The following is a 14,031-nucleotide window of genomic DNA, read 5'->3' as shown; positions in this document are numbered from 1 at the left end:
GGTAGCGTCCAGAGGCCTGCGGTTCTGGGTGGTGGGCGCCATGTGGCTGTGTCCCCAGAAGGGCTGAGGGATCTGAACAGATCAGCGGCCTGGGTGGGAAGGGTGAACTGAGCAGAGAAAGAAGGATGTTCTGGAGACAGCATGAACGGGGGCTCAGCTTCTCTCAGAAAAGCCCGTCCCAACCAGCTACCCCTGACCTGACCCTGAGCTGGTGGGGTCTTCCGTGTGACTGAGCCCTTGTTTTCTCCTGAGCCCTCTCCGAATGGCCCTGCAAGCCGCCCGTCATCTGGGCTGCACAGGTGCACAGGCGGACCCCCAGCCCAGCCTGGTGAGGCGGCCTGGCTCTGAGAGGGGCGAGGGTGCTTCTGGACGTGGGGGCTGGGCTGGAGGAGGCGGCCCAGCACTGCCCCGGTGGAGTGGGTGCAGGGTGGGCACTGAGACAGCACTCAGAGACCCGGCACCGCCCCGCGCTGAGCCAGGAGCCCGGGTGCAGGCCAGCCTCCAAAGTCACTGCGCAAGTTCTGAGCTCAGGCTGCCCAGTGACCACGGGGTCTGCATTTCTGTGGGTTTCCATTTAACTCAAGTAACAGGCCCGCCACCCAGGGCTGAGGTGGGGGTGATTACACCACAACCCGATGCAGAGGCACCTGGTAAATGTGACAGATGCACTCCGGCCCAGCACCCATCGGGAGGGTGGGTGGTGGCTGCCTGGCCCCCTGGAGCCAGCAGGGCAGGCCCTCTAACCCCACTCTGAAGGCGACAGCAAGGGACAGGGCTGGCCTGTCACTTTGACTACACACAGGTCACAGCTGACATTCTGGGATGGCAGGGCCAAGCTGCCTGCGGGCGGAGCCTCAGGGGTCAGAAAGCCCACTTCTTAGCAGCCTTTTCCTCCCAGAGCCAGCAAGTGCTTGCCCGGGAACAGCCCCTCTCTCCAGGGTCGCACCCTTGCCCAGGGCTCCCAGCCAGTCCTGCGCCGTGAAGAGGGAGCCCGGCCGAGGGGCCGAGGGGAGACCCAATCCCCAGCTGTGCTGTGCTGGGCCTTCTTTCCCTTCCTCAGATACATCTGTGTTATCTTACTGATAATTAGTCATCTGCTGTTTTCTTATAAAAGGGCAATGTTTATTGTAGAGAAGCTAGAGATACAAGTAAGCAAAATAGAAAGTGCCCCGTAATCCCACAGCTAACGTCGGCGCCTGCTCGTTCTGTGCATACGTGTCTTCATAGGTATTTTTTCTTTTACAAAAATGGGATCTTTCTGCACAACATTTTGTCACTTTATTTCTCTCCGGACACCATCGTGGTTCTATTTCTGGATCAAGTGTGCTTTGTCTCAAAGGCTGCCTTCCCCTGTGAGCACCAGCCGGTGATTTCATCTTCCCTCACTGCTGAGTGTCTGGAAGACCCGTCAGTCCTCCCCGCTTTTATAATTGGGGCAACAGTCGATATCTTTGTAGGAACCTACGTCTTCTGTATTTTTCTTACACTAATTCTTGAGAGTCAAATCATTCTATCAAAGATTCATCAAGATTCTAAAGCTTTTTTTATGCATTGCCTGGTTGCATTCTAGAAAGACAGAAAATGATCCAGTTGTTTTTTTCGACTCCTGAGCTGACTTCTGCTTCGGAATCCTGCACCTGGTCAGCAGACAGCTTACACGGTGGGTGGAGGGGTGATAGGAAGATGCAGGTTCTCTTGGTCCTGTTTGTAAAGAGAAAGTTTTCACCCCTGGTTCAGGGAGGGCCCTGGGGAAGCGTGAAGGGAGGCGAGCAGGGTGCCCGGCACCATGTCTAGCAGAGAAGCTCAGTTTTCAAATGCTGAGCTCCACTTGAGGTTGTATGTCAGGAAAAAAGGGTCTGCTGATTAAAAAAGCAGAAGTTTCAAAAATCACCCCTAGTTTACCAGCCCCCTTACCAACTAGCTGTGTGGCGCCCAGACCCCTCCATGCAACAAGAGCCCAAGGACCCAGACAATCTCCCATCCCTTCTGAGGGGCAATCAAAGGCAGAAGCCCCCCATTAGAGGATGTCTGGGTGTCCAGAGTGGCTGCACAGCTGCAAAATGCTTTTTGCTGTAGCAGCTCGCACTGGGACTACAACAGTGGGCAAGAGAGAGATGTCCCTGCTCCCCAGAGCCTGCCTAGAGCAGAGGGGCCGGCTTAGGTAAGCACACAGTCAGTACACACCTGAAAGGGCTATGAAGTTAGTCCCTTGAGGTTGGAGATGAAACTTAAAGGGTAGGTGAGAAAGATCACTGTAAGTGGGATTAAGTGCTTATGCAAAGGCCCTGGGGCAGCTTTCAAGGAATTGAAAGAACCCAGGGAGGAAGGGTGTGAGTAGCTCCACAGGAGCCCAGGAGGAGAGCAGGGGCCACCCACTAAGGGTGCGCTTCAAGGATTCAATATCTCATCCTAAGAACAAATGGGAAACCAGTGTCCAAGTTTAAGAGAGTGACTGGAGGAAACATGCCTTTTTAAAAGATGGTAGTAGAACAAGGAGATGGTTGGAAGAACACAAGAAGGAAACCAGAGAAACGGTAGGGGGGGAGCTGATGTGGGGGGAGGGTGCTGCACAGTTCAGGAGAGAGAAGATGGCAGCTAGTCCAGGATGGAGGCAGAGTGACACTGTTGGGTTCCAGGGACAACCCACAGGACTTGGTGATTGGAGGTGGGGGTAGAAGGGGTGTCCAGGTTGGCCCCTGGGTTTTTGGCATGCACACTGGCTGGATGGAGGGGTCCCTCCTTACCTAGGGAAAGGAGAGGGGGACAGGGGCATAGCATAGATTTTAAATTCAGCTGTGAGCATTAGTATGGGATGCTTTGGAGACAGCCTCCTGTGTCCCTGCCTGGAGCCCTCCTCTCCTAAATGCACAGCTTCAGTTCCCCCTGAAAGGCTGCCTTGAGAAGCCTGCTCTGAATGGGTTCCCCTATTGTTCTCTCTCAATTTCCTATGATTACTTCCATGAATCACAAGCGGTGGCTGCCGCTTGAGATTACTCGCTGGCTGCCTCCCCCTCTAGAACATAATTTCCACAAGAGCGGAGATCTTGGCTTGGAGCTGAGGCTCAGTAGATATTGTTGAATAAATGAATGAATGAAATGTCCATTAGACAGCCAGCATGCAAGTATGTCAGCTCCGAGTAGAGGTGTCAGGAGGGACACACTTGGGGCTCCCTGAAGCCAGGGGGAGGGTGCCAGATGCTAGACTTGAGAGCCTTGCCCTTGGAGAGTCCTTCATAGAACTGGAGGGCAGACCAGGAGCAGAGACAAGGAGAGGGCAGACCTGGGCTGAGCCCAGCGGCAGTGCTGCGGGCACGGCAGGAGGCAAGTGGAGACCAGGTCCCCGCGAAGCCACAAGGGTCACACTTACCCATCCCCTTCGGAAGGGAGAGCACAGTCCCTGCCCTCTCGGGGGCACAGTGCCGGAGGGAGACAGGACTACAGAACAGTCACAGTAACACAGTGCAACGTCAGGTAGGGCAGCAGAGGCCCGGAGGCACCCAAAGCCCCTTCCCGCCTAGAGAGTCCAGGACCCTGGAGAGGGAGGGGAGGCCGCTCAGGATGGGGGGAGGTGGAGGCAGGAGGTGGCCGCTGCCGAGAGAAGGGGTCCTGTGGGGCTTGGGGGCATTTTAGGCCTGAGAGACACAAGCTCTGACCCGCCTCCCTGAGCTGAACCAGGACGCCTGAGGGTCCCTGTGAAGGTCAGCAGGGGGCGTGTGTTGGGGGGAGAATCCTAATCTCCCTACTCTCACCCTGGAAGTCGCAGGGAATGGGTCTGATTTAGGAGTTTCAGCTTCTTGCATCCATGCGGAGGAAGGTGTCTGCCACCCACACTCAGGTGAGGCGTCTGCATGGTTTAAGGCTGGGCTGGGGGTCTGGGGGGGAGGCTCACTCACCAGGGGAGGATGGGGGTGGGCATTTGCAAATGTCTTGCCTGGTCTGCCCCTGCCGACCTGCCGTGACCCCAACAAAGGCAAGGGGGTCAGACTGGATCTGAGCTGCAGGGAGGGACCTTACAGGGACAACAGATCCACTGCCTGGCTCCGAGGCTACGGGACATGAGCACAGGCCACAGAGGGTGGTGGGATGGCCTCATGCGGCCCAAGGTCCCCACCGCCACCCCAGCGATGGAACCTCCAACCTCGGGGCTCGTGTGGACTGCAGGCAGCAGCGGTGGGCAGAGCCACTTGCTTTGGACCTGGACAGAAGCAGGGATGAAGCTGCACCTGACTTGGGATACCTGTCCTGCGCCCTGAACCACATAAGGACAATTCGTCATGCTTAGTGGACAGTTTTTCACCCGGCGAAGCCCTGGGGTTTGGGGCAGAACTCAAACTGACTTGGATGCTGAGTTTCAGCACTGCCCTTGTGGCCCAGAAAAGCACATGTGATGTCAAAGAAAGAGTCCCCTGGGGCAGAAATGGTGCAGCCTCTCCTCTGTGCTTTGTGGGTTGCAGAAAGCAATTTGGAGTGTAAGCTGCAGGGGGGTAACTACCCCACTCAGTGCATTAAGTGGCCCAAGTGCTCAGAGCTAAGCAGGCAGGTGAAAATTTACTGGGGTCCTTTCACTGTTCCTCTCGATCCTGAAGGTACAGTTTTCTAGTGGTGGTTTCTTTTTTCTTTTTTCACTAAAAGTTGTTCAGTTTTTGGAGAACCAATTAAGCTCTGAGTCCAAGATTTATGAGCATAGCGGCATTTTCTGTTTGGTGTTTTCCTCTCCTTAACTGAATTATTTCCCACATACTCAGCTGAATCACGCTTGGGAATTAATAACTTAATATTTATGTATCCCTTTCCTCACCACCTGTAGCATCTTAGCCAGAATCAGGCAGCCTATGTGACAGGGACACACTGTCGGGGCCACTCGGTGCCTTTTACAGAAAAAATTTCTTTCAACAATTTTAACTCTTCCTTTTTAATACTAGTGGACATTTCCAAGGTAATCCATCTAAATTACACGCAGTAGCACAAATCCAGGTAGCCCAGCTCTCGCTTGCCCACCAAAATGCCAGAACGCTCCCCAAGAACCTCCCAGCAAGGAGATGCATGACGTCCCCTTTGCAACTTGCCGTAGACACAGCGCGGGAAGACTAATGCAGTTTAGGCCAAGCCTGTGGCTTTCTAAAGTTGATTTTACAGTCCTGTCTACTCCATCACCAGTCAGGGCAATTTATGACCTTGAGGCCTCCCTGCAGCTGCTGAGAGCTTTGCTGAGCTGGGATTTTGTCTAGAGCACAAAATTTGGTTTTCTTTTTTCCGAGGCACTGGCAGCTTGACATGAACTCACGGCTTCCAAATTCACTGTGGTGGCGCCCAAGGGACATGGATCTCTGTTTTGACCTTATAAATAGTCAAGGAGGGGGCAGTTGGATTCAATATTTCATTTTTGTTTGGCCCCTTCACTCAAACCTGCCAAATGACCAGCTGAATTAGCTGATGGCTTTACAGAAGTGCTGGTATAAATGGCCTCAAGTGACCCCGGCACAATCAGGCGGTGTAGGAAGAAACCGAGTTCGCAGGCTCCGGTCTCTGCTTCCATGCTGAGTCAGCAGTAACCAGCCTGAAGTTGCTTTTAAACACATTTTGGTGAACTTATATTTTCCCCCCCACAAAATCACTAGAATACATGGAATTAGTATGGATTTCCCAAATGTTAACCTACTTCAAAACGAAATCTTCTCACACAGCTTCGCTAAGAGTAATGACAGTTCATTCATTGCAAAGATCGTATCATAACCAGGTGAAATTCTAGCAGTAGAGGAACCTAGATGTGGCGGGTGTGGGGTGTACAGGAACTCTCTTTCCTGTAAATCTGAAATTGTTCGAAAATAAAAATTTATTTTAAAAAATTTATTTACAGAACTTGAGGGATCCTTGCTAATAACACACACAGACGGGCTCACACAGACACACTCTCACAGCCCTCTCACACACAGGTCCACGCCAAGACACACACACTTTGGATCCCCCAGACTTCGATCCCTTTCCTAAAAGGGCATTGCCCGTCCTTAGTGCCTGACACCATCGGGGGCCAGAATTGTCATTTAGGTGGGACACCTGAGCCTCCCAGATGCCTGGAGGAGGTCAGATCCTCACTCATGCAGTCACCCCAAGAGGGGGCCTGGGGCTCCCCCTGGCTAGCATGGCATTGCTTTAGGGGACTGAGTGAGATTGTGCTGCCAGGATGGCAATGACACACTGATTCTGGGTTCCTCAGAATTGTTTATATAGACAGGAGCCCCGCAAACAGCACTTGCCCCGGGGCCCCTGCACACGGGGCCGGAGTTGGGCAGCCCTGCTCCAGGACACTGACATTTCTTCGGGATGCCTCACGCTCCTCCCACCTCCAGGTCTGCCTGGAGGACTTTCTGCTCAGATGTCACCTCCTCAGAGAGGCCTTCCCAGACCACCCCCGCTACTCCCGCCTGTTTTTGTTTCTTTTGCGAGACTGGGTGTCAGGGGCAGGAGCTGGATGGACCCTGGGCCTCAGGCAGCCCCCATTCTAGTGACTCACAAGGCCCTGTCTAGCCTGGTCAGGGCCCCAGCTTAGCCCGAGAGCTGCCTGGGCCCCAACTGTCCAGTTCCCAAACTGGGGAGCTCTCTGCAGCTCTGGGAGTCCCTCATCCCTTCTGCCCAGGTAACTCTTTTCTTTCTTTTTTTTTTTTAAGTTTGATCAACAAGTATTTACTGACAAGGGAGGAGGGTATAGATCAAGTGGTAGAGCACATGCTTAGCAAGCATGAGGTCCTGGGTTCAATCCCCAGCACCTCCATTTAAAAAAATAATAATAATAAAAACAAACAAATAAGTAAATAATCCTAATTAGCTCCTTCCCCAAAAATTTTTTTAATTTTAATGAACGAGTATTTACTGACATTTTATATAATTTAACGAGCAGCAGGAATTTTCTTGACAATTTTTTTAATAAGCAGGAATATTATCTTAATGATACTTAGATTGAAAAATAAATAAATGCTTCAGAAAAGTGTCTCGAGCTTCAGGCACATTGCGTGCATACTTAGTACTACCAACAACACATGGTTGACTTCACTAATCCCCAGGTAACTCTAGATCTTTCAGCTTTTACTTCCGGTGCCACTTCCTCCAGGAAGCCTTCAGATCTTCCCATAGCTCCTGCCAATTTCTTCTGGCAGCCAAGACGGTGGCTCACCTGTGAGGCCTGGAGCAGGTGGGCTTCCTGGCACCTGTCCCCACCCCACCCCCAGCCCCCACACCTGCAGGGCGACACTTGGCACTCAGGAGGCTCCTCTTTCAATAGATGTTGGTGAAAGGAATAAATGAATGAAAACATGCATATTTGTTGAATATTGGGATCGTGTTGAGCATGCTGGTTTTGTTTTTTTAAGGATGCTTTTTTTTAATATCTCACATCTTGAGCATGCCCCCTCATCATTAAATATTCTTCCACATTATTTCTGATAATGGCACACTTTTTCATCTTTGGTACCATAACTCTCTTAAGCAACCTTCTGCTGTTAAGAGTCAGGCTTCATTAAAGTCAGCAGCTCTGGGCTCAGCTGGATGGAAGCTGAGTTACAGTGAGTCCTGTGTGTGCATGAGTCTTAGACGCAAAACACATTTCCTGCACATTTTACAGGTCTTCAGCCCTGTGCCTTAGGGTGGGGTCCTTCTCCCTGCCCAGATGATCTAGTGTGGGGAGAAGGTGGGGGTGGGAGGGAGCCACCAGTCCTGGTACCAGAGTCCCTCTGGGTTTTTGAGTTCCGAGAGGGGGATGTGGACAGGGAGGAGGGATCACGTCATAGGCAGGAAAGACCTAAGGCCCCCTCTCTGTTGCGGGGCTGCACTCCCTGCCCCAACTTTCTGGCCCAGCCATGTAGGGGCACAGAGTGCCTTCCTACTCTCAACAAGGGGCCCCTGGAGGCTTGGGGAGGGGGTCCCTTGTGGGAAAGCAAAGGCAGCTGCACGAACACACCTACACAACCCACCCTGGACCTCCCTTAAGAGGCTCGAACCCTGGTCCTGCCTGCCTGTCTTCACCACCACCCCTGCTTCCTGGGCCTGCAACCCATGTGATCAAAGAACACTGAAGTCTGGCTTAATGCCCCGCTCGAAAAGTCGTCTGGAAATTCTTTTTTTTTTTTTTTTTGGAAATTCTTTATTTCCCTTTTCCCCGTTTCCCCTTTGTACGGGGCCCTGCTCGCCATGTACTGATCCCGCCACCCAGCCGAAGGGCCTGTCAATGAAATGAATCAACAAACAATCAGTAATAAGAATAGAAAAGAGTTTTACTTGAGCCAAACTGAGGACTAGCCCGGCAGCCCGCTGCCCAGGTGACTTTGAGGCGCTGCTCCAGAGAGGCAGGGTTTTCAGCCCAGTTTTATATCTTGTCGGAACAAAGAACATTAAACAAGTCAAGGATACATTTCACCAAGGTTTAAAAGAAAGAAGAAAAAAAAAGACCAGCCCATACACTTACAGTGTGTACAGTACGGTCTTGATGCCCGGGAAGGGAGTCACCATCAAAGGAAGACCAGCATCCCAGGGGAGGGGCATTTAATCTTTATTTTTGACATAGACATCCTTTACTTCTGGTCGATGTGCCCTCTCCTTTAACAATTAAAGCAGATATACAGTGTATATTTGTAGGCTATAAACAGGCTATTTTAGTTCACATAAAATTCAAGTTAACGCATGCATAAGCCAGAATGACTTCCCTACATCTCAAGATGCGGAAATTTCTTTTATCAGGCCCTTTCAGCCTGTGGACCAAGTCAGGCCCAGGGGGTCTGGCTTTGGATCCTGGCTTGTCCTTCACCCTCAGACCCCTCTCTGCTCCCCGCCCCATTCACTGTGCTGTGGAAATCACAGTAGAGGCCACACGGAGGACCACTGTGAGACCTGAGTGAGCTAACTGGGTGAGGATTGCTTAGAATAGCGCCTGGTGCTTAGTAAGTGCTGGTTATGCTCAGCCCCACTCAGGACCCTGGAACCTTCCAGAACTTTGTCTTGGCCTAGCTAACACCTGGAGAGCGATGAGCTCTTACGGAAGTAGGATCGGGCTGGGACAGGAGGACAGATGGATTGGAGGAAAGAAGCTGGAGTCAGAAGGTTCTACTGAGATGTTCGAGATGACAAAGTGAGAGAAACCAGCTCAAACCAGCTTCAGCTGAGAGGCCCTGCGGGGGGGGGGGGGGGTTTGCTGGCTGTGCCTCCGGCTCCTCTCCTCCCTGTGCCTCCGGTTCACTCTCCTCTCCGCCCAGACCCCAGAGGCTGGGGAGCTCCATCCCAGGGAGGGAGGCGGGACGGCAGCAGCAGAGGGGCCAGGAAGAGAAGACAGAGCAGGTGCGGGCCCCTGGGACCAAAGCCCAAGGCACCTGGAGAAAAACACAGCCGGCTGACCGTGCTGACTGGATGGGTAGCCTTCTGCTCCCAGGCCCCAAGCCTCACAGGTTCCTAGAGGAACTTTCCACACCTCCCTTCTCGCCTCCCATTCTCAGCACCTCCTCCCCTCTTCTGTCTCTCAGCCGATGAGCTCGCTTCCTGATGAACAGAAAAAAAAAACCTCAGAAGTCCACATGTTCCGACGTTCTACCTACAGCCTATGGACAGCTCTCTCGTGTCCTCTGCCCGCCTGCCTGTCACCACGGGCTGTCCATGCTCCAGCCTAGGGAGGTGCCAGCACCACGCACCTGACCCCACCCTCTCCCCTCCAGCGCCGTCCCTCCCCCTTGTGCTCCGTTCCTGTCTTTCTTTCTCCGGGAACTTCCCCACCATCAGCTGTCACCCAGGCTGTTTTTCATGTCTTTCGGGTGTATGGTGCTCATTGTCCTGCCCTTTCAGCTTTTTAGAGAGTTTGAAATGTTTCCAAATATCAAGTTGAGGAGCTGCTTTCTCTCCCTCCTCCCCTTCCATTCCTTCCATTCCTTCCGTTCCTTCCTTAGGAATTTCGCCCCAAAGGCCCTGGGGGGAGGGGCCGTCCACGACACCGCAGCTGCCCAGGGTGGCCAGGTGTGGGTGTCAGATCCCTAGCCAGGTGAGGAGGGTGACCTGGTGGGAGGTATCAGAGCCTGAGGGGGAGTGGAGGGGGGTCCTTGCCTGGGGCCAGTAGCCCAGAGAGTGAGGAGGGCAATGTGTGGAGTGAGAGCCGCTGCCTCCTGTTGTGGGGTGTGGAGCCCAAGCAGCCCGAGGGTTTGGTGATGGTGGCCCCTGCCCTGCTTTCTTCTGCCCAGCACACACTGCCTTCCAAGGTATTATGAACGTACTTGTTTGTTTCTTGTTTATTCCTGTATTATCGGCTCCACCCTTAGAATGTCCTCGAGGGTGGAGACATTGGTCACCCTGAATCCCCAGGGTACAGGATCGTGTTTGGTGGCCTTTGACAACATGTTAAATGAATGAGGAAAACTTCTAGCCCCTTAACGATCACACAAGGTGAGATAGGGGACACCTGCTTGCGGCAGAGAAGAGAGAAGTGGACGATGAGGCAGGTGAGGCGCTGGTGGGGGACTGGGAGGGCTGGTGGGGGAAGCAGGGATCGCTCGTTTCCCCATCCCTGGAGGAAGCTGGGCAGAGAGGAAAGTGAGTTCCATATCCTGTAATTCATTAGCTTGGCGGAATCACCACACAGCCCAGCCTGATGGGCTCCAGGAACCCGAGTAGAGCGAGAGCGCTGATGCGCGGCCGGGACTGTGGTGGCGTTTACGCGGCATCGCCACCAGGTGGCGCCCGTGCTCCCTGGAGCCCGAACAGGAGGCCGGGAGGCTGGGGCAGCGAGCGCCTGGCAGGGAAGGCGGCGGGCCGCGGCAAGCTTCTCGGTCCGGGTGCAGCCTCCCACCCCAACCAGCCCTCCTGCGGGGGTCGGGGGCGCTGTGTGTGCATCCAAAGCTGGCCCCCAAAGCAGGGGAGACTGGGAAGCCCCGGGCACAGTGGCTGAGAGCACAGCTTCCAGCAGACTTAGGTTCAAATCCCTGTGGGGCCACTTACTGCTGCTAAATTTACGCACGTGACTTCGCCTCTCTCTGCCTCCGTTTTCCCACCTGTTAAATAGGAGCATAACTGACTTCACAGGGTTGTTGGGAGGATTAAATCAGAGAACGATGATCAAGAACGTATACTGAGCTCTAACTAGGGGTCAGGGGCATTGTTCCAGGACTTCACTCACACTAACTCCTTTTTACAGTTCCCTTTTATACCCGAGTGCCCAGAGGCTGAGGCTCCTCCACAGAGAAGAGGCCAGGCCTCCCGGCGGCCCCTGGGTGCCGCTGAGGGGGGACTGCTACCCCAAGGGGCCGGGCGAGGAGGGAACGCTTCCGATGCTGTGGGCTGGGAGCCCCTCTTTGCGGCCCCGGGGAGAGCGGCAGGGAAACCACTGAGGCAGAATGGCACCCCCCGGTCCTGTAGGCGCCTGGCTCTGTGAGGCCTGACAGCCCCAGGTGCTTCTGGGAAAGGCACCCCTGTCGTGGCAGAGGACACCCCGTGGCGTGTGGCGGGGGTGTGGAGGCCACAGCATGACACCGCAGTTTCCACCTCAGGGACTGTGTGGCATCAGGGCCTTCCGCAGGGGTGGGGGAGCTCTGTGGAATGTTGGGGGGACGCCCAGTGGTAGCTGGTGGTGAAGAGGTGGTGGCCAGGAAGTAGGTGCCTGTGGCAGAAGGGCCTGGGGCTTAGGGGAGACCCCGTGGGTCAAGGCCTCAGACCTCAGGAGCCTGGGCTGGGAGAGGCTTGGGGTGGGGACTCTGGGGAAGGTTCCAGAATACCAGTTTGCCTGCCGGAGTCTGTCCTGGGGGTGAGGCAGGCTTAATGACCCGGGGGGAAGGGCTGGGGGCAGGATGGAGGGAGGACAGCCTGCAGGGGGGTTACTCTCCCCACTCCATCACCTGGAGTCTCACCTCTTCTCCCTGGGGCCCCATCTGTTGATGCTCTAGGCACACAGACAGAGAACTGGGGATACCCTGAGTTCCAAGCCTGGGAGGCAAAGTGGGTTCTGAACTCACCCAAAGTTCTGAGTCCTTTGGCCCATCAGCCAGCTGAGGTCGTAAATACCTGATTGTGTATTGTGGAGGGGTGCCCTCCGTCCTCGGCTGTCATTTGGTGCCTTTCCCTCCCTGGCTCCCCTCTCTTCTTTTCTTGATCCTTCTAGCTCCCACATTCCAGGAACCAGAACCTCAAGGGATAGGCCCTCAGCTGCTGGCCCTGCTCCCTGTCTTCCCACCAGCTCAGATGTGCTGAGATGCAGGAGCCAGAAACAGCCCTCCCCCTCCCGCCCTCCCCTCACCCCCTGTGCGCTCAGAGGCCCAGAACAAAAACACACCACAAATAGAAATCAAAGTCTGAGAAAGAATCAAGGAGCCATGACCCAGCCGTGGGAAAGGCTGTGTGGCCTGGGCCAAGTCACTTAACTTCTCTGGGTTTGTTTTCTCATCTGTAAAATGGGACCATGGTATTAACCCTGAGGAGTTGTTGTGAGAAGGTGAGAGAAGATGTAAAATGCAGGATGCAGGTGTGATGTTTGGCTTAAAAATAAAGCCCCTCATGGTCAAAGGGTCTTTACTGGATTCTCCCTAACTGCCCCCTACCCCACACTCAGGCTGGGGCTGCCCCCTCACCACTTTCCTGTAAGGCTGCGGTGGAAGGGGGCTGCCACACTCTCCACCCCGGGGAGTGCTTCTGCAGCCTTGCTCTCGGCTCTACTTCCTGTTTTTCTCCTCAACAAATTTTGCACCATCGCTTTTTCATCAGAGTGAGATGGGGGGTGGCAAAGTGAAGGCAGAGGCTGCCTGGCAAGGAAACCTGGGGAAGCCAGAGAGAGGAGAGTGCAGGTTATGTCCTGCCACCAGCAACCAAGCTCTGGATTCTGTGGTCTCCAGGGCAAAGCAGAAAATGACGCTAGAGGCTGGGAGGCTGCCCGATGCGGGGAGCAGAGGGGTCCCGGGTTCTCATCCTCAGTCTGGTAACAGCGTTTGTTCCCAGGCTTGTGGAAGGACTGATCCAGGTTGAACCCACATCTCTGGTGACATGAGGGGAAGAGGGGCCTCTCTGAAAAGTGAGTCCAGCCTCCCTGCCTCCCGGAGGCTGTCAGGCCTCCAAGCATCCGGTTTCAGGGTCACTGAGTGTCAGGCTCCTGCTGGAAGGAAATGAAAGAGCTGTTCCCACACTGGCTGGGACCAGGACCCCTGTCCTTCCTCTTCCCTTGGCTACAGTCCCCTGACCCTTCTCCTGGGCAAAGCCTGACTTGTCCAGCTGCGACTGTGTCATTCATTCATCCAGTGCATTCAGCATTCCTACAGACTCACTTTTAATGCTGTCTGGGTGCCTGACAACACAGGGCTCAGGGCCAGGGAGCCAGCCCAGATCCGGGCAGAGTCCCTGCTCCCAGGGAGCAGCCGCGTACACAGGCGGTCACAGTTGAGCAGGCTGTCTGCAGTGAGGATGGCATTGCCAAGAGTGAAGGCCGGGGCCCCTCTATCTGGGCAAGGGAGCCAGGCGGGTAACGCCTGCGCTGAGTACCCTGGCGGGGTAAAGTGGCGGGGGGTGGGGCAGAAGGAGGAGTTAGGAAGGACACTCCAGGCGAAGGGAACAGCATGAGCGAAGGCCTAGAGTCAGAGAGAAGGCCTGGGGGGTTCTGGAGCTGCTGGTCACAGTTCATGGTGCAGCAAGAGGGGAAGGGTGGGGGAGGTGGTAGCCAGTAACCTTGGGGGGCTAGCTGGGTCCGCTGCCTCGGATATCCGCTGTCCACTGTGTCCTTGAACTGTAGCCTCAGCCAGTACCCCAGTACAGGTCACCGTCCCGGCATATGAGTGATTCCGAGAATCAGAAACAGCCCCGTTAGCTCAAGCAGGGAAAGGGACTCTGTGGGAGTGGGACGGGGTGTGCCCATGGAACCCAGAGACGCAGCCCAGCTTTGGGGTGCCGGAACAGGCAGCCCCTGGACACTCTCTCAGCACTGCTTGCCTGTGCCCACTTGTCCACCTGCATCACACCTGCCAAGGTGATGCATCCTGGATCCTTCACCCAAAGAGAACCATTTCCGGGGCCCAAGCCCATCTTCTTGGG

The sequence above is a fragment of the Camelus dromedarius genome, chromosome 14, assembly GCF_036321535.1.
Source record: "Camelus dromedarius isolate mCamDro1 chromosome 14, mCamDro1.pat, whole genome shotgun sequence".
Taxonomy (NCBI): Eukaryota; Metazoa; Chordata; class Mammalia; order Artiodactyla; family Camelidae; genus Camelus; species Camelus dromedarius.
The sequence above is the reverse complement of the archived record's forward strand: the minus strand, read 5'-3'. Positions refer to the sequence as shown.